Source organism: Coturnix japonica, chromosome 1, assembly GCF_054131305.1.
Source record: "Coturnix japonica strain WE chromosome 1, WE-NBRP24, whole genome shotgun sequence".
Classification (NCBI taxonomy): domain Eukaryota; kingdom Metazoa; phylum Chordata; class Aves; order Galliformes; family Phasianidae; genus Coturnix; species Coturnix japonica.
This window is the reverse complement of record NC_140663.1, coordinates 28,650,220-28,672,246: the sequence shown is the minus strand read 5'-3', so window position 1 is coordinate 28,672,246 and position 22,027 is coordinate 28,650,220.

The window sequence follows — 22,027 nt, the reverse complement described above, 5'->3', positions numbered from 1 at the left end:
CGCTCTGCTACACAGAGGCTCGAATCCCGGGGGTTGGACTCGATGATCTCTAAGGTCCCTTCCAACCCGCACGAGACTATGATACTATGATACTATGATGATATAATAAAAAAATCTGTACTATTTAGAAAAGCATAATCTACAGTCCTTGGTGGGGATCAACACATAGAAGTGTTAATCTGAAAGCTGAATCTCAGTATAAGGGTCTGGTTACCACCTGAGAGCAATCTACCTCCTTTCTATCCTAGAAGTATAGTGATACATTTATATCTTACAGAGGGCAATATATAGTACAGTGTTCATCAGCATCCCTAAGAGTTTTGCATTGTTTTCTTTCTGATCGCTCATTCCAGAGGTGGCTTGCCTGAAGAGTTATCTTAATAACCTTAATCTTAATAAACCTTATCTTAATAATGTACCTTAAATTGTCTGATGTTTATAATTAATAATTATTTATATATATATATATATATATATGTATAAATAAATATATATATATATAAGTAGAAGAATGCCCATATATATTTTATAAGGATAAGTATTTCCTTTACACAGATCAAGTATTCAAGAAGTTTTAAATAGTCTCTAAGGCAAGTTAAATTTCTGCCCAAACTGCTTGCGGACTGTACTGTAGTTGTGTCATGTGAACACCACAAAGCTCACTGAATCCATTCCAACAGAAACATTGTCCTTTTTCAATTCTTGTATTTTCTCTCCAGAGCTGAGAGTGAAAAATAAACATTAAAAAAAAGATAGAAGGTAAGTAAAACAACCTATCAGCGCCCATCATTTGCTCTCTTAAAAAGCTAAGGTGTCCAGAATGCCAGAGCATGGCAACTTCCAGGGAAAGGAACAGTCTTCACTGTTAAACACAGTTTTTGGACACTTCAATACAAACCTAAAGCTGTAGGGCCATGTAAGTAGCAGTTGAAGCCCCTTCAGCAGCAGAACTGCTTAGAAATTCAGAAGAAAACAGCTTCTTGTCAGAAAATGTAGACATTAAATTCTGCAAATTTCACGAGAGGCCCCCGTACCACCAGCAAAGGTTGATGCTTTTGATTTACAGCAAAGAATACTCAGGTTCAAAACATTACATATATTAATGCAGATAAGCATCGAAATATGGAAGATTAGATTTTTCTCCTGAAATAAATGTCATATTTCATTTCCTCTGTTCATGCTATTCCTTATTGTGTAGCTAACTATTCAGAGCGCTGGGGACACGTCAGCATTAGAGTCCACTGCTGCCAGTGAAGACAGCTCAGACAACATTGAAATGACACTGAGTTTGGGCTGAGAAGGGATATTTATAAAAATAATAGTGAATCTAATGTGGCAAGATATTAGTGACATTCTAGAAAGGGAATGTAGCTACTTTTGTGCAAGTTTTTAACTTTGTGTAACATACTGTTCTGGTTTGCTCAGGTTTGTTAATTTCAACAACATATTCATATAGTGCCTTGTTATCATGAGAACAAAGAGGTCACTTTACATTTACTGTCACTGTCAATATTATTTCCATAATATTTTTAATTCTGTTTTTATCTATGATCTGATAACGACAATATTTTTCAGGACTGTATAGGAGAAAAAAAAAATGTTTTAGTTGTCTTTTTTTCTTTTTTTAATTTTGAATGCATTGTTTTGTTTATAATTTTACTAAGCTATGAAACCAATTTTTTAACACTAGGATAAATGGGACTTGATTAAATTGCTAAAGCCCACTGCAATTAGCACTTAAGCCTTATTCTCAATTCTTAGAATTTTTCTTGTGAAATCAGTTTTATACTTATTAAAGGAAAAGAGAACTTGATGTATCAGAGGAAAATGGCCTCTGGGAAAATATTACTCATACTTTCATCATGTGTCCTACCATTACTTGGCCCATTAAAGGTGAAGTTAAAACATTCCATCTTTCCATTTTCTTGTAATAGCATTCAGAAGTGAGGCAATGAGGCCTACAATATTCTATTTTGTCCCAGAAAGGTCATTCTATTTTAAAGTTGCTTTTTGTTTGTTTGTTTCCCCAGGTATTTGAAAATATTTTTAAGCAACAAATCTTTTCAAATGAAAAAAATCCTAGAATAAATCATAAAAATCTGTAGAAATTTTAATTTGTATTACAATTTTCACGTTCCTGACATACTGTAAAACGTCATTATTTAAGTGAATAACTGAATAAGCTGAAATTAAAATTGCAGCTCATACTTCTCAGAAATAAAGCTGGCCATAAAAAAATAATCTGCAGAAGTAATATTGAAGTCTGGGAATTATTCTTTCAGCCTTTTTGTTGGACCTAATCTTATCTCAGTAAACCATATGCACATTTACACATTCACAGTTGGGTTGTATACAGAATATTGACTGAAATATAAATCCCCTCCAATTAAAAATGAGATCTTACTGTCAAGTGAATGTGTTAAAGTGGAGCAGATTTCTAGAAATGTTCCATTTTGTGAAAGAGGGAAAATGACATTTTCATTATTCCAGACTATCGCTCTTAAAAACCTTTGAGAAAACTTAACTGTCATCTAAATGATGGTGTCCTACAAAATTGACTGACCAAGTGGAAGAGATTTAGGTGCTAAAGCTCCACATCCCTGCATCCCTTCCCAGTTCCATCAAGCCTGCTCCTCCATTCCCCTGCTCTCCTCTAGCGACCCCACTGCTCAGCTACTCCTTCATCTCCAACCTTTCTTCAGTTCATATTTTACTGATTCTGCAATGCTAAGAGCCTAAAGTGGGGGAAAAAAATCATTTTGCTGATAGACTGCAAGTTATTCTGTTTGAGATAGGAAGAAAAGGTGGGATTGTTTGAGAAACATCTGTCAAATAACCACTTTCTTCCACAATTCTGTAATAAAGGAAAATTTTCCAAAGGTATTCTTCTGGGCTGGTAAAAGCATAACTTGTTTTTTTAAAAAGCTAATAATATTCTTAGAAATTAAAGAGGAAGACATGCAGAAAGTGTACTACAGAAAATAAAGACTGGAAAAAAAAAAATCAAAGCCACTCGATAAGTTTTTTCTCATATAGTATGACAGATAAAGGACTTTTTGAAAATATTGTTGCCAGAAGTTTTTTAAGAGTGCCTTAACAAAGGTAAGAACAAAGAACAGAAGTAGTAGATCTAGCACAATGTTTCCTGAATAGGACAGCTCACTCAGCTAGGCTTTGTTCAAGGACAAAAAAGGAAATGTCCTATAAGACATCTGTTCTGCAAGAAAACAATAAATACAATGAGGAAAAAAAAAAAAAAAAAGAAAGAAAGAAAGAAAGAAACACCAATTTGATATCAGGTGCCTGCCACCAAAATGTCCCATTACAGATTATGGTTCATGTCTGAATATAAATAATTAACCTTATACAAACTGTGATATGCTTCTGAACTGTATAAGAAAAAATATATCACATATTCCATCTGTGTGGAATAATTAAGCACTATTCAATCTTTCAGTCACCACGAGAAAGGAAAGATGATATCTGTGCTGGATATATCAAGTTCAGGTAACTTGCATTTGAGGCAGAAAGAGCTGTCTGAAAAAGAAACTAAGTCACTACTCATTTTAATTGCTGTAATGCACGTGGCAGTTCCAAAGACTAGAAATCCACTAAAATCATATCAATACTAATAAAAACCAGTGGGCTGAATTACTGTTACCACTGAATATATCTTATTTCACATCAGTCCAAAGGAAGATGTTAGGAACTGTCCAAATTTTTTATTTTGTATAGGACTATCAAACAAGAATTCTATTAATACTCTTAAGCAGGATTTTAATGATCTGAGATATGATCAAAGAAAATCGATTTTATTCTTTGATGAGATTATAAATTTCTCAGTAAAAATGACTAATAAATGTAGCCTAGAGATGACATAAGATTTTGTGTGGTTTTTGAACTACTGTGACATTCTGATTAAAAGACTACAGTGTGTAATCACAGTAAAACATAAATGAATAAAATGGCAGAAAAGAGAAAGTCACTGCTAAGTCACTATTATATAAGGTTTCCATGTGTGTTCTCCAGGGATTAGTTATGAATTGAATTCAACATCTGTATTAATGACACTGAGACAAACAAAAATGCTTAGATGATAATGACGAAGAGAAAATAATGACCATACACCTGGATACTTATTTATTACCAATGGAACCATTCTCAAAAATATGCTTAGAAAAATTTAATGCAAAATTATAAGAAAAAAAATTGATAAAAATGTATTTCACTGTAAGTGTTTATATAGCAGTTCATTTTAGCCACCAAAATGAGCTAAAATTGTACTATGGGATACACATGTAAACAGCGAAGCTCTGAAACACATCCACACTGGCCAACAGTAGTACATTGGATTGGCTGTGTTGTTATAATATTTTTATTATTTTTATTAAAAATACTTATAGAAATACATGCATATATATGTGTAAGCATGTGCATGTAAATACGACTATTAGGTGATTATTAAGCTGCCATGCTTAATTAATTAATGACAAGGAACTACCTGAAAATGAAAGACTAATATGGTGGGCTGACATATTGAGGGCTAAAAATCACATGTATTGAAATGAAAAGTAAAACAAAATCAACATTTTTTTCAGTGGAAAAACTATTTTTCCACTGAATCAAAATACCAGGGAAGTGATCCCTTTCATAACAGGACTAAACACCTTCAGAAAAGATTTATTTTAGCTGTATGAATGCTAACGGATTTTGGTATGAGGGCAGTTGGGTAAAATACAACTGTCTGATGTACAAGAGGTCAGAATAGATGATCTAATGACCTTTGCATTAAGTTAAATTTAAAATAAAATAAAAAATAAAAAATAAAAAAAAAATAAAAAAAAAAAAAAGGAAAAAGAAGCAGTGAAACCAGTTCTGACTTAAAGATGATCTCAATCTAGTCTACAATATATTAAAAGAAGAAAAAAAAATAAAAATGCACTGAAAGAATGACACAGAATGAACCATAATGTAATCCTACAATGAGAGCATAATCAATATAGTCATGGAATATACTAATAGAAAAAAAATAAAAAAGATACTGCTCTGAATAATGACATGACATATTAATTAATTGCTAGCACACCCACTGTCATGGTGTAGATTTTAAGTCTTGTTATAGCCTGTTCAAGGAGGCACAAAGCACTGTTCTCAATGAACACAGCTCTAGTCTTTCTGCAGAAAACTGTTTAGCTGTGTGAGCTCGGCGCTGTCACTTGGCCTCAGGGACAAAGAACACCATTATTTTTAGTACGATAGCCTAACCTTGCTTTTAATTCTAATGGGGACTCAGAGTTGAACAGGAAAAGGTGATTGTTCACCAAAGGTCCCATTTAATTGCAGACCCTAATATCCATCACTGAGATAATGTCTCTTCCAGATGATCACATCAGGCATTTTACATCTTCTAGGTAACTGATAAAGTTTAGTCAAACTAGGAAAATCAGAACTGCTACTCTGACCTTTCAAAACTGCTCTCAGGAAAGATAGTAAATCATTGGTGGTGTTAATCTGCAATAAGCTATTTTTTGTAGATTGGCATGCCTTGATTTTACTTACCTGCTTTGTACACATTTATTTCCCTGTTTTGAAGGGGTTTCATTTGTTTGTTTATTTGTTTTTATTGTTGGTTTTTGTTTTTTGTTTTGCTTTTGTTTTGTTTTAGTGAATTAATTGGGAGGGAGTTGAAGGTTTTTTGTACTTTTAGGGAATATTGCTCTGCATTTTGGATTAGGGAATACTCAGACTACAGAAATGCCCTATAGAAATCTGTCATCAAATCTTCCAGGTAGCACCTCCAGAGGTCGTTTCCATAGAAATACTGTAACAGTGTCATGGTCCAGTTTACAGAGGGATCCTGCAAATCTTTTTCTCTGTCCTCACTTTCATCCAGTAATCCCACATTAAGGATATAATGAATCTACATGTCTGGGTGAATACTCAGTCTGAATCATTCCCTCTTCTCTGTCACCACAACCAAACTATCAGTGAGGTGGAGTCTCAGTTCAATCTGCCAGAGCTGTACGCTCTCAAATATGAGGTGCATCCTGCACATAGACTTCGCCAGGAACACCTCTTGCAGAAGGCTTCATCTATAGCTAATTGCAGGGAAAATACCTGTCAAATATTTGCATCAGCTTTTGTCGGAGAGAAGTGTGCAATGTTCTCCCTGTGTGCACTCACAACCAGGTGAGTTGCTTGTTGCTTACCCAGTTTTCTAGTGCAGCTAAGAGTTATTCTGTACCAATTAAAAGGAATGTGAAAAACAAGTTACAATTAAAAATGTGAAAGCTGGTTCCTACATGGCTTCACATTTAGTTACAGTTTTCAAGTTTTTACACAGCTCTTTTCAGTTTAGATGGACTGGTTTGCATAACAAAAGAGAACACAAAATTAATTTTTAGCACATAATGGTTAGCTGCCAAGCCAGAATGATAATGAACAAATCAAAAATCATATTTAGACATTTTAGCAAGAGCTCATCTTCCCTGTATCTGTGAAGTAAATTGAGTGGAGAAGATAATAAAAAATTAAACAATCTTAGAAACTCAAATAACATTTTGAAATAAAAAGAAATGTTTAAAAATTAAATTTTAAAGATGGAGTTGTGGGAGAATGTAATACCTTGTCAAGAACGTGATAAAAATAAAGCATCTGACTATTCGTTGAAAAAAGTAATTCTTGATTAAGAACCAGTAGCAGATGGAAACATTTATTGACTGAAGACACCATACATTCCTTCATGGTGACACAGATGCTGCACAGCCTGATGGGTTGTGCAGTAGCACTGAATTAATTAAAATAGATTTAAACATCATTATTTTTTTTCCTGTTTAAAGATGTGTTGTTGAGCTTAAAATAAAGAATTTTGGTTCAGTTGCTGCAAAAGTTTAATGAGAAACTGCTACTTTCTACTATGCTTCATTTTCAATAACAGAATCAAGTAGCGGTTCTTGTGAAGGTTAAAAAAAAAATGAAAGAAAGAAAGAGAAAAAAAAATAAAATAAAGAAATTGTCACCTTCTTCCATCATGCATAATGCACAGGATTTCACTGAATATCTTAATTTTCCAAATGTATTAATGCAATGCCTCAATGTACAGAAGAGCATGAATCACAACAGAATGGATATCTACTGATCTTTATAATATATGAAAAATTTAACAAAACCATCAGATGGTGTCAGCTGCTCTCATTCCTTGCAGGAAAACAAAACAAAACAAAACAAACAAACAAAAAAATACATATATGCTCAGTTTACTATAACAGTGCTAGTAGCATGCTGAAAATCAGCCATGTCTCCTTTCCTCTTTGAAATGTTTCCCATGTAAGGAAGCATAGATACACAAGTGTAGATATTTTATTACCAATATGATCAAAGTAACAGAAAGTAGAGAGGACTGAAATGATCTGGGACCACAGATCTACCACAAGAACAACAACAAAAGTGGTTACTTCAACTTTGAACAGCAAAAGGCAGCTGCAGCTAAGCAGTTAGGAAGATACCTGAATCTGCCAGCTAATCACTGGTTGTTTTACACTATGAGTGAGAGAAGAGTGTGCTTCTATGGCCAGAACTCAGACCCAGAATTCACAATCCCAGTTAATTAATGTGTAAGCTTACATAAACAAGATCTCTACAGAGAACAAACCACTGATCAAAATTAATTTACACATGACTCCTGGGTTTCATACTCTCCCAACAGTTTAGCTTCTTCAAAGATTATTAGTATATCAAATAATAATTTGCAGGTTGACAAGGGGCATCTATGCGGAGTAGTGATTATCCCTGTGAGGATACTTAGATAGATTGCTTCAAATGTAACAAGACCTGTGTTTCACATGTTCTCTTGGCAGCAGCTCAGTTAACTGAAAACTTTATAGAATAATGAGTCACTATGCTTAATTTCACTCTATAAAAAAGATGGAGCATTTTGAATTGTACAAAGAGAACAATTTTTCATATATATTTCAGGATTATAGGAAATCTATATAATTCATTATTTCAGACTTTTTATTACAGAGATCCATATTTTTATGGTTGAGATAAAACATATACTTCCTTTTGAAAATCAGACAGTGACTAGTAAAATAAACATTTAAAGATAAGCACATCATTTAAACAAAACCAAACAAAAATCACTAGTGAGATATAGGTAAATAAATTACCATGAAAGTAATGCCTCCTATTTATTTCCATGGAAACTAGAGAACATAGAAAGAGCAAAATAATGCTATTTGATGGAGCAAATACTCAGATACTAAGCATTGTTTTTCAGCAGTCACCCCTATTAGCTATGCATTTTTGCCTGCAATGAAAAAGTGACTGCATGCCACACTTGTAAAAATCTGTACCAGCAGAGGTGGCCCACTGTTTCACAGCTGCTATGGTGGCATCATCACTGAAATGCATCACTCACATTGTCACTATGACAAAAATCCACAGACTGGTCTCCATAAACATTCAGCAAGTCTCTGATCTAGGCCAACATAATAAAATAGAGGCATTACTTTTGGAACAATCCTTGTATGTTTAGAAATAATGCAGTTAAGAAATAAAATGAGAAAATACTGCACCTAAAGTGTTCTTTCAGAGATGGTTGCTAGCAGTATGGCAGTAAAGGCTGGACCTTCTTTGTAGTATCCCAGTACATGTTGCTGCTGTGCAAAAGATAGTAGCAGCGGGGCAGTCTGACAGAATGGCATCTGACATGGAAGTGTGGATGAAGCAAAGGTGTGTCACTGAATTCCTCCATGCAGAAAAAACTGCACCTACTGACATTTATCAATGCTTGCTGAACATTTATGGAGAGGAAACAGTGGATGTGAGCACAGTGAGGTAGTGGGGTATGCATTTCAGAGCTGGTGACGGTGACTTGAAAGACAAGCTACATTCTGCACAGCCACGCACAGTTGTCACACAACAAAATGAAGAGTGTTTCAATCAGCTAATCTATGCAAACTGGTGGCTTACAACCAGGGAACTGTGCATGGAGCTGAATATTGGCTTCAGTAAGTTGAAAATGATGGTAGCAACACTGGAATACTGCAGTGTTTGCATCAGATGGATCCCATGAATGCTCAGATGTGAACAAGAAGAATATTGTATGCAAGCTTGTAAGGATCTTTTGAACTGGTACAAGAGTGTTTGTGGAATGTTCTGTTGACATGTAGGGATGAATGGGAAAGATAGAAAACTTGCGAGGGTATATAAGCAATGTGAGAACTTGTAATAAATGATTTGGATCATTCACATCTGGGTCCATGTATCAGACACTGCAAATTTACCTCTGTTCTGGACTAGGAAAGATGGACTGCATGGTCAATGTTCTAGCAATTATGCCATCAAGGCAGATGCAAAAATGTGGATCACTTCTGCTGGAGCAGATTTTGTATGAGCATGACATGCAGGCTTTTGTTCTTTGTTGACAAAAATGCACTACAAAATGTGGTGACTATGTTGAAAAATAGCATTTTGCAGCTGAACATTTGCTCAATCAAATAGTGTCATTGTGCTTTTTGTATATTTTTATTTTCCATGGAAATAAATAGGAGGCATTACTTTCAGAGCAACCTACATATTTAGAAAAATATCTGCAGTCAGATTGAGCCATCCATCAGACTAAAACCTTATTAGATCTGTATGAATCAAAACTTCCCTGACCACATACACATGTGATATTGTTTTATTTTCACTAGCTATTTTCACATCATGCTGTGAAAATAATAAACAGAACAAAATCGATTTAGTAACAAAAGGGATAAAGCCCAAGAAAATCATAGGGGTAAGCTTTGTTGTAAAAAATCCATTCTAGGAAACTCTGGACTTTCCGTTGATATCTTAAATCACAAGACAATGTTGGCCACAAATTGCTATTTTGAGGTATATATATATATATCAAACTACCACAAATCACTGTGTTTTATCAGCAGTTCAATAGAAACAAAACAAAACAAGACAAAACAAAACAAAAAAAGAAAAAGAAAAAAGAAAAAAAAAAGAAAAAAAAAAATACAACTTAGGTTTCAGAGATTGTCTTCTCTAAGCTGGAAGTTCCCAAACTCAATTTTATAAAAATGAAAGCTACCTGAAGTGTGACATGTTTCAGGACTAATAGACATAATGACCATAGCTGGCTAAGGAGAAGGAAGGAGAAGGTCAGAAAAAAAAAAAAAAAATAAAAAGAAATGGAATCTAAATACTATAGTCCTAATTATTGTTCTGTTAAGCATATTTCTCAATAATTAAATGTTCAAGTTTGTGCTTAAAAATATTCCTGAGTTAGCATCATTTTACTTCACAGAGTCACTGCTACTGTAATATAAATTTTACATAACTGTTATGAGAGATATAATTGTCATTAACACTCCGCTTTACCTGTTCAAGATTGGAGTCTTCCGAAGTTATATGAATATTTGGAGAATAAAGTTTTAATTAAAAAAGAAGAAAAAAGTATATGGCTGAATTTACAGAGAATACAGATTTTAATCACATCTGGATATAAATGCAAAATCAGGAATTAAAAATACATCTGCTGAGAATCACTTTACTGAATTTCTTGGCAGTAATTCACTGTTATGATATTGTCTTTACATGGGATTTACTGATATTCCTCTTTACAGCCTGCCATTTTCCTGATACCTTTTTTCCAGACAGGCTTCCTGCTAGTTGCAGAACAGGGCTAAGTGAATGTAAATCGTAGAACATTCATTGTCAATTTCACTGTGACTCTACATAGTGATGGAGGGGACTAATATAGAAAGGCTGAATCTTCTTCATTTTTGAGAAAGCTAGGGAACCAATTAATAACTAATTATTAATAACAAACAATTCTGAGTTTCTAAAACACATGCATACAATCATATAAAATATAGCAGAGAGGTGATGCTACGTGATCTAAAAGGTCCCTTCCAACCCAAACCATTCTGTGACTCTATCAGGAGTTGTGTCTATGCACAAATCAAGTCATCTTGGACTGGGCACAAAACAAATGCTTATTTGACAAGCAACAAGTAGTAGTATATCATGTTAGCTATTCAGTCTGAAGGAAGCCTTAACAAAAAGGTCAAAGTATATAAAAATATGATAGAAATACAAATCAAAGAAGGCAAGGAAAGACCTTACAAGAATGATGATTATATTATTTTATTTTTCCCCGAGGGAAGGCTGGATAAAATAAGTAGATAAGCAAAACCACATTAGAAACATCTGTATTTCAAACAATTTTTTACATGGAAGTTATTACAGCAATCATGCTACTCTAAAAACAGCTAGTATACAGATGGATATGCATAAACAATGAAAATAAAAACTGTTTGGAAATTACATACTTTTCCATCTATTGAAAACCTAAACATCACTTTTAACCAGAGCTGCAGAAGACTTAGTGCTATCTTAAATGCCTTGACAATTCTGACATCTGTGAATCTGATCGCAATTTATACACAGATATAATGACCTTAGATTTTCAGAACTGGTATCAAACCTAAAAAAGTCATAGGAAGACTGTATTATGTGATGCAGCTCTATTAGTACCCATAAAATTGTACAATTATGAAAGCATGAGGCTTCCAGTTACTGTAAACTCACACAAATATTTTCATAATTTTACTTAAGAAAAATCTCCTAAAAGGCCAATGAAACACATTGTCAGAATGCCTCCCTTTCCTCCTGAATAAATGAAGAGTTATTAAAATTTAATTTGATAAAGTACAATTGTATTCATGACCACTTCCAAGGCAAATATTTAGCTTGGTAGACTTAACTTATAAATTAGCTGCAATGCAGACCCTACAAAGGCCTCTGTAGCTTCTTGATGAGGTAGAGGGCATGTTTATGCAGACAGATGCAAATCATATACTCTGACCACATTTTTATAACATGCACAGGTGCAGTGCCACTTAGGACCACACCGTCTAAGGCAATTAATGACTTTATAGTCATTTTAGAAGAACCAGTTTTCTTTACCCTATGGCTGTGCCGTGGTTATTCACAGGAGCACACAAATCATTATATAATTCATTCTCAAGCAAATTTTTTTTCCTGAAACTAAGTTTTAGATTAATTGTCTTAATGAATGTCTCTCAATGTTTGCAGCGACTTCAGTCATAATATTAAGGTAAATCCTTTTTTTTTTTTTTTTTTTTTTTTTTTGCCATTTTTGATATACCCTACAAGCATTCCTTTAAGATGAATGTAAGTTTGCAAATTTTGAACAAAACATTTTTTTCAGTGGTAAAAAAAAAAAAAAAGCATTGTCTAGCCTTTACTTACTTTCTTAATGTAAGTACTGTCTTATACTATGAAATCTCCTTGCTAATGGTATTGTGGGTGTCACATCATTTTCACTCAAGAGTTACAATATCAAATATGTTTAGTTTACAAATAAATTTTGCTGGTTTTTTTGTTGTTGTTGTTGCTGATGGTGATAGCTTGTTTGTTTTATCCATTTTTTGTATTCTAAATGCTATCTCTGCATTCTTTAGAATCAAGCTAGATATTGTTTGAATAAGTTGATTTTCGTGGTGGTGTTTTTTGTTATTATTTTTCATGTCACATGCTATTGCTAGTTACAGATATTCTGCAAAGTAAATGAGCTACACCTGTGTAACCCAAAATTCCAAATTAAGCCCTCTACAGATGGCACTGTTTTTCCCATTTCCCTCAACAGAGTTGTACAGGTGTATCAATTTGAAAGATATTAAATGGGTCTACTGATATACAAGATGGAACAAAATTCGCAGCTTAGTATTTCCTAGCTGTGTAGGCTCTGTAGGAGAGAAATCTTATTTATGTTACTGGCCCTGGTAGCTATTACAGAATGCATGGAGAAAGGAGGTTTGCTGAATAAAATGGTGCTATCTGGAAGAAAGCAGGATTCATGCTGGAGATTGTACTTCATGGTGCTTTGTACTAATGACAGCAGTGTTTCTTCTGTTGTTGTAGAATGGGGTCATATGTCAACAAGAAAAAATGTTACAAATGAGAAATTTATAATCTTGGAGAGAGATAATAAAATGTTTGTGGTTTACTCTTCAGCAGGAAAAAAAACACAAGTTAGAGATTGTTCTGGAGTGATCTCTACAGTCATTGTACTTCAAATCTTATCTGAAAAAGTACTTCAAATTATCTTTTCATTAGAGTTTTATACATATGTGATTCTTCAGATTTCCCTATTTGGGCAAATTGCTGACTGTGTTTGCTTGAAAAGAGGGAACTGCCTTTGTAGCTTGTGTTATTTCTACCAACTTTTGCCACTTGGGAGTGTTCTGAGAATGTTTATTATACTCAGATTAGTAAAAAAGAAAATCTTATTCTGCAAAAAGAAGGTGGGTAGGCCTGAGGGTATGACAGTGCATAACAAAACTTGAAAATAAATAAATATTTTGCTTTGAAATCTATGTGACTCTCCAGTAAAGGTTTGGGATAGCAATTCTTCATGAATCAGTCTATTCCTTTCCAGCCAAAAAAAAGCTGCCTGGGACTCTTCTTTTTCAGGTGAATCTGTATCAAACAAAACTAACTGAGTGTATGAGAGCATTCATATATTTTTTATTCTTCCCATAATCTCAAATAAAGAAACAGCAACTTGTATCAGAATGGTTCTGCCTCAGGAAGACTCTGGTGAGGAACTGAATCCATTACAAATTTTTCTACCTTTTTCCAAAATATTTGGAAATGTTCTTTACACAGCTCTAATTATGACTATAAAGAAAGTCAGCAAATAAGTGTTGCTTGAAAAGCCTGAATGAAAAATATACTGATCCAAAAATCCCATATCAGCACCTAATTGTATACAATCCTAGAGTATTTACAAGCTTGCATATGTAATACCTAATTGAAGTTGACTACTGATATTATATTTTCAGACTTAAGGTATTTTTAATAAAGTTCATACATTCATGACCTCTGTTCATGGAATTTTTAAAACATTCTTCCAGAAAGGATCATAAAAATATTTTTTCTTTCCACAGAACAAAATGACTGATACTAACCTGATAATGACTGATAATTTCAAAACAAATCATCCTAAACTTAGCATTAAAAAAAAGAAAAAGAACTCTATTAATCCCAGGTACATAAAATGTAATGAGCTAGTGTGATTTTATTTCATTCCCTGTTTTCTTGCTTACTAGTGTATACAATAAATGTGCATCTGCTGCCAGCCCTTTGCTTCACTGTCTTGTCTTTTCATCTAATGTAAGAAAAATTATGTTTATTAACATCAAAACAAAGATCATCTAACAGCTGCCTGGAAAGGAGTCCCATCCCTCACTGCAGCAAATAATTATTCTTACTTCATACATGAACAGTGTGTTTGGAATCTCTCCATTTGAAAATGAGCGAAAGACAATATGTTTGGTTTCTGAAGTTTTTCAGGGCTATCTCTGTACTAAGGTATCTGAAAATAATAGAAGTGATTCACATACTTGCTTATAATATTTTCTGTTGTCTTGTCAGAACCTGCAATGTGTTGATTATTATTTAACAATTTTCCCATACATTATTTTGGACATTCCTGTTGTTAAATATGAGAGTGTTAAACATGAGTCTTTGCTGCATTAGATATAACAATATATTGACTAGGGGGCTAAAAGAAAGGGGGCCCCATGTCTAAAGGGAGGCAATAATAAAAAAGGGAATAGATTCTTTAGCTGGGTCTGTTGTGAGAGCACAAGGGAAAATGGTTTTGAACCTAAGTAGGGAAGATGTAGATTGGATATAAGGAAAAAGCGTTTTCCAGTGAAGGTGGTGAGGCACAGGCAGATGGTCTATTCCATGGATGATCTTTAAAGGTTCCTTCCAATTCAAACAATTCTATGGTTCTAAGACTAACCAGATATTATAAATCTGAAGCTGAGCCCATTCTCTGTCTCATTAACCAGCACAGGGAACACTATAATCATCTCTCATCTGTCTTTCTTCTTAAAATAATATTATTAGAGGACTCATGCTTGTTCAATAAATTAATATTCCAGAGAATGTTATCTAAACTCAGTTATATTTTACAGTTATCAGTTCTTAAGGCTAAGAAGCAGATTCTCAGGGAATAATTATGATAACGATGTTGATTTCAGTGCACCTTGCAGAATTTTTTACAACGTTTATTTTAAAAATATAACTTTGTAAACATATTTTCAATCTCTTCTTCCTGATTCTTTAAGTGGCAAATAATATGGACACTGCAGTTGCCCTAAAAGGGTAACAATCTGTCCATCTCAGATTAAGGTATGTAGGCATGCGTAGATGTGTGTGTGTATGTCTACATGCACATGGGAAATAGTCTGAAGCGCTACATTCCATTAATTTATCTTTAACTGTATTTTATGCATGCTTGAACATTTTGCATTAAAACTCAGTGGAAAGTCGGGCTTTGGATCAAACTGTTTTCTTTTTTTTTTCTTTTTTCTTTTTCTTTCTTTTTTTTTTTTTTTTCTTTTTCTTTTTTTTTTTCCCCCAAAAATTGTCTGCTTTCCATAGAAAACTGAATTTGTTTTACTTCATTTTCCCTAAAGATCAAATGCCTGAAAACTAAATATTTTGATTTGGCTATCTTCCTGTACAGACACAAGGAAAGCTGAACTGAGGTACATTTTGTCTCTACTGGGGACTGACTAGACTCCCAGACAAAACACACTGCTATAATCCGTCACAACCAGAAGTCAGCAGGAGGGGTAACTGTGGTATTTTATGAGACGAAATGTAGATCTAGATTAATGAAAACATATTTCTTACTCCCAGTTGTATTTCCCATGGATCATCAGAGCAGTACTCACTATTTCAAAACAATGAGTTATTGTGCCAAAAAGAAAATGAAGACAAGTAAACATAAGCAAACAAATTAAATGTCTTATAACCTATTCTGAAAATATTAATGTGCAAAGAATGCACAAGAAATCTGCTCTTAAAACAGCATGGTTGCTGTTAGTAATGGTCATTAATAATGGCCAGCAAAATATCAGCAACCAAGTGGCCTAATAGTATCAATAGTGGCAAGTAGCCAGAATGAGAGTTTGTCTTCTGCTGTGTGCATGCCTGCACAGACTATGACTTTGTACTTTGGTGAAATATTCCATTTAGTTCTGGATTTTAAACTGGATTGATAAAGTCCACAATGCAAGAAAGACTAACAGATACAGGCTAAATACAGGCAAAAAGAAAATGTATCACTTTTGTGGCTTTTGTTTAGTTTATCTGCTAATCAAATTATGCATCATAGAGGACACTGTTAGAATACAATTGAAAATTGCAATCTGTATGATCAAGTGTATCTGTTGTACATAAAAGTACTCTTAAAAATGACTGGCATTTTATGGTCAAAATGTGAACACGTTGTTTGTAAAAGTACAAATGTTAATGTGCTGAGGCACATTTTTCTAGTTAAATGGGTCAAAATATTCACAAATATGGAACTTGCTGTACAGCTCACAATAAAAAAATATGTCTCTGTGAAGGCGATGCAATTTTAATTGAGGAGCTAAGAAAAAAATAAGATGTAGCTTATTATAGTGTCTGAATAGAATTACTTCTAGCTGGAAGGTAAAATACTGACATGAAATTTAAGCATTATAAGGACCACCCATTCCTGGAAGATTCCACTATGCTCCTCTTCCAGCTAAAATTAATAACAGCCCCACTCTACTGTGAAATAGAAATGTCACTACCAACTTCTGATTATAGCAGCTAGGAGGTGCAGGACCAGGAGTATTCAGTGATGTCTGCTTAAAAATTTCTGTTCCACTGTTTTTTTCCATCAGCGAGGATTAATTCCTTAACATATTATGGGTTTCCTTCTGTTTTGTTTTGTTTTGCTTTGCTTTGTTTTCCCCAGAAAATATAAAAATCTGTAAAATATCTATTAGAATGACTTTCTTATAATGAGTGAGAAACTTCAGAGTATGACCTTGAATATTAAGAAGCCAAATGGCTAAAACTTTTCTGTTAGATGAGGAAACTCCACCACCACTGCTCAGCTACTCCTAGGGCCTCATTGCAGCCACCAGCCTGTGAAAGGATTGTCCTCACACACACAAAGGTGTTGGTGAGAGAAGGACCTTGATTTCTCAGTCAGAGATTGTTCCTGCCTGAGCCCCAGAGCTGCCCCAGGTGAACCCCAACCCCATGGACAGGGAGCACCCAGCACCATTGGGTTAGATATCAGTGAATAGCCTGAATTTTGAGGCATCCCACAAGTTAGTGATAGGTGATAGGTAACGGTGACATAAAAAGATAAGTGGTTTAATTGCAAAACATGACATATTCATGACATACACAAATCATTCTCAAAGTAATGTTTTGTTGTTTTTTTTTTTTCTCATGGAAATTACAGCAGATATGAAGAGTATAATGACATGCTTTGATAGAGTAAATTCTTGTATATATTCCATAGTTAGCTATACATTTTTGTCAGTGATGAAGAAGAACCTGCATGCCATGTGTATCAAAATCTGCACCAGCAGAGGTAATCCAGTCACTGTCACCGCAGCTGAAACATATCACCCGTTGCCTCACTGTGCTCACACCCACTGTTTGGTCTCCATAAGTGTTCAGCAAATGCTGATGCATGTCAGCATGTGCCATTTTTTTCCACATGAAGGATTTCGATGACACAGCTTTGCTTCATCCACACTTCCATCTCAGACACCATTTTGTCAGAGTGCCCTCTGCTGCCATCAGTCACACAGCAACAATATGTAATAGAATATTGGTGGGAAAGTTCAGTGTCTACTGCCATACCACCAACATCTGCCTCTGATGTCATGTGCTAATATAAGAAAATTGGAGGCATTACTTTCAGATCAACCCTTCTATGTAACTGTATCTTTCTTTTAAATAACTACCCAGAAGAATACATTCAACTGTAATCAGTCCTGAAATGAAACCTAATTACAGAAAATAGCAAATCAAAAAAACCTTATTAAAACTTAAAATCTTGTGGCTTAGAAATGGTTATTGCCAGCAGTAATGAGGCTCAGGGATGAGTATTTCACAGTCATTTTTACACTACATAAGTAGGTTAAGCTGTTATGTGTTGTATTCTTTAAACTCAGTGCCTGGGTCAGGTGCCTCATGTGCTTTGTGTACATTCATTTCCATGATCAACAACTGGGAGTTTTATGTGAGCAAAAATAAAATTTGTTTGAGGTGTTTGGACTTGAGATATAAATGCATAAATACGTTTAACTCAAAGAAAAAACAGATCTGTGTCTTACAGAACTGTGACTAGTCATGGCACTTAGATTGGAAGAAAATTTATCCTTCTCTGCAATGTGTACAACTTTTTTTCTCATAATTCAATTTCTTTGCTGTGTTTCTTGTCACACTATTTAATAAGAAATAATATTTTCTTTTCCTTCTTGTGAAAATTTAAAAACCCTTTCAAGATGTGAGCTGAAGTAATTTCTCTTTCCTAGGTGCAACGGGAAAGTTATCTTGCCTTCTTCCACCCACTTTTTGTTTAGCTTGCCATCCTTTTTTTTCCTGAAAGTATGGAAAGATAATTGGAGGGTTTTGTGAAATGAAGATAGTTTGTTGCAGGCTGATTTTTCTAATTTAATTTTATACTGCTTTATTTTATGTCTGGTGTTCTGTTTGCTTTGCTAATTTTTAAATTTTTTCACATTCTCTTGAACATATCTAGGTACAAACATTTTTCAGATAATCCTTCACTATGATAAGACCAAAGCAGAATCTTTGCAACAGGTAAATTAATTCTGCCCCTTTTTCTGTAGCCTTTGCTAGGCCTGTCTATGTCTGCATTTGCCTTTGCCACATCACACAACACAAGCTAATAGGGTTGGGGTAGGAATGTGATACAGTTCTGGTTAAGACAAATGCAATGTAAGCTGTACTTCTGACTTGCAGATGTGGCTGTATCTAGAATTCCGAATAGTTCTGCTTTTTCATAGTACCATTTTTTGAGCTATCAGGAAGACACAATTTTCTCCTTCTTGTTCTCCTTACTGGTCTTATTTATTTATTTATTTATTTATTAGTAATATAGTCATGGATTCCTTGCAGACATGGCTTTGAGATAGTTTCTGATTTATTTTAGAAATAAAGAGGTAACAGTGCATTGCATTCCAGCATAATGTTATGTATACTGTTGTAAGATACTTAAAAGCAATGTAATTAGAACCAAAACATTTTTTCCCTATTTCATCTTCTTGTGATTTCTAAAATCTCCCTACACCTACTAAAAATTGACTCCTGTTAGAAAAAAAAAAAAGAAAAAAAAAAAAAAAAAGATCTGAGTAGTCATAAAGTAGAAAAAATCCTGTTTCTTGCTCTTTCAAAGAACTTATCCACAGATCTGACTGAACATGAGGCAAATCTTTTTCTAACTGGAATTTAAACATCTCTAAGAATCTCATCTGATGCAGGAAAAAGTTGAGAGAGAAGAACTCTCCTGAAATTTGGACACCAAAAGGTGTGCGGAAAAATATGTCTTGCTTTCTAGAGAAACTATATTTGGCTGTGTTCTTCTTCTGGTCTTTATTCTGCTTACAGACTTACGTGTCACACAACAAATAAATTTAGCACACATGTACCACAAGAGGGCAGGAATGCTTATCAAACATGTTTGCCAGCAGTTATTTCACCATGTCTTTATCAGGAGAGTAACCCAACAGTCTTTTCCTCTGCTGTGTTCAAGCATGTACCCCTAGTGTTCAAAACACAACAAAATCCTTTGACCTATCAGACTGACCTGTCATTTGTATGGCAAATTAATCCCCGAGGTGGTCCCAGGGTCATGGGTGTGACTGAACTCAGCTCTGTGAGGCTGAGCACACAATCAGTGCTTAACACTCCCAGCCTGGCACTGAGAAACAGCTGCGCCAAGCACTGTGTTTGCCAAGGAAGGCTGATGATGAGTAGAGATGAGTCAGTGATTAAATTTCATCCTTATGATGAATAATAAGAGAAAGAAGAAAGATCTTTAGACAGACTTCTATCTAATATTTATAGCACTGATGTATTCACACACAGCATCTAAGCTTTTCTGTAAGCGAGACTAATTTTGATTAGATCAGAACAGTAACCAGTTTTGAACAGCAAAGACTGTACTGGATGGAATAGTGTGGAGAAAAGTTCCAGACTATTATTAGAGTGAAACAAATTTGTGCAGAATATGTTGGTTAACTCATAAGCAATACATAAACTGAAGTATTTAGCTGAGTTTGATTAAAGTTTTACATTCTTGTACCTGTTTGCCAACAAAACATAGTGTTCATTGTTCCAAAATCCATGTTTTGGGGGAAAAAAGTAATAAATGCACTATGAGATCACTCAGACTTGTAAAATTGTAGTCAACTAAAATTTAACTCAGTACTGTAAATATCATTTCTTTCACCTGTTTTGCTGTCACATTAAGTATTTTTTTCCTTTGGCTAAGTTTTTTAATGGGATCAAAAAAAGAAAAGGAAAGAAAAAAAAGAAGAGAAGAGAAAAGGAGAGGAGAGGAGAGGAGAGGAGAGGAGAGGAGAGGAGAGGAGAGGAGAGGAGAGGAGAGGAGAGGAGAGGAGAGGAGAGGAGAGGAGAGGAGAGGAGAGGAGAGGAGAGGAGAGGAGAGGAGAGGAGAGGAGAGGAGAGGAGAGGAGAGGAGAGGAGAGGAGAGGAGAGGAGAGGAGAGGAGAGGAGAGGAGAGGAGAGGAGAGGAGAGGAGAGGAGAGGAGAGGAGAGGAGAGAGAGAGAGAGAAGAGAAGAGAAGAGAAGAGAAGAGAAGAGAAGAGAAGAGAAGAGAAGAGAAGAGAAGAGAAGAGAAGAGAAGAGAAGAGAAGAGAAGAGAAGAGAAGAGAAAAGAAGAGAAGAGAAAGGAAAAGAAAGGAAAAGAAAGGAAAAGAAAGGAAAAAAAAGAAAAGAAGAGAAAGGAAAAAAAGAAAAGAAAGGAAAAAAAGAAAAGAAAAGAAAAGAAAAGAAAAAAAGAAAAGAAAAGAAAAGAAAAGAAAAGAAAAGAAAAGAAAAGAAAAGAAAAGAAAAGAAAAGAAAAGAAAAGAAAAGAAAAGAAAAGAAAAGAAAAGAAAAGAAAAGAAAAGAAAAGAAAAGAAAGAAAAGAAAAGAAAGAAGAGAAAAAAAGAAAGAAAAAAGAAAAAAAGAAAAAAAAAAAGAAAAAAAGAAAAGAGAAAAGATGAGAAAGTAACATTAGCGTATTCATACTAACAATAAAGAAGGAAAGGAGGAATGGAGAAAGGGAGGAAGGGAGGAAGGAAGACGAATAGCATAAGGGCAAAAAATCTCCTGTTTCATGTGTATCTTCTGGAAGCACAAGGAAATCAACACATATTAGGATGCTTACAGAAGTCATAAAATCCCTGTTCAGATGGATCATCTTATGACCTTGTTTGGTAAGATTTTGAAGCTGTTGAAAAAGGAAAGATTGTGCTTTTCCAGTATTCATACATAGCAGAATAATGTCATAGATTCATAGAATCCTCAGAGTTGGAAGAGACCTTTAAAGTTCTTCTAGTTTAGCTCTAGTCTAGAAATGAACAGGAACATCCACTGCTAGATCAGGTTGCTCACAAGGTCAGCCTGATCTTGAAGGTCTCCAAAACAGGTCATTTGCTACATCTGTGGACAACCTTTTCCAGTGCCTCACCACCCTCACTGTAAAAGACGCTTTCCTTACAGCCAACCTAAATCTACCCTCATTAAGTTTGAAACCCTTGCCCTATCACCACAGGCTCTGCTAAAGAGTCTGTCTGCTCCTCTCCTGTACTTCCCCTTTTTGACACTGAAATGCCGCTGTCAGGTTACCTTGCAGCCTTCTCCAGACTGAACAGCTCTTTCAGCCTGTCCTCATAGTAGAGGTGTTCCATCCCTTGGATTCTTTTTGTAGCCTCCCTCTGGACTTGTTCCAATAGGTCTATGCCTCTTCTGCACTGAGGACTGAGGGATGCAGCCCAAGATACTTTTGGATTTCAATATGTTCCATCTACAGAGCTGCTCTCTGAATACGAATAAGGCTTTAGCTAAAATCATTATTTTGCTGTATCATGAAGGTATCTGATCATTCACCTTTGACTAT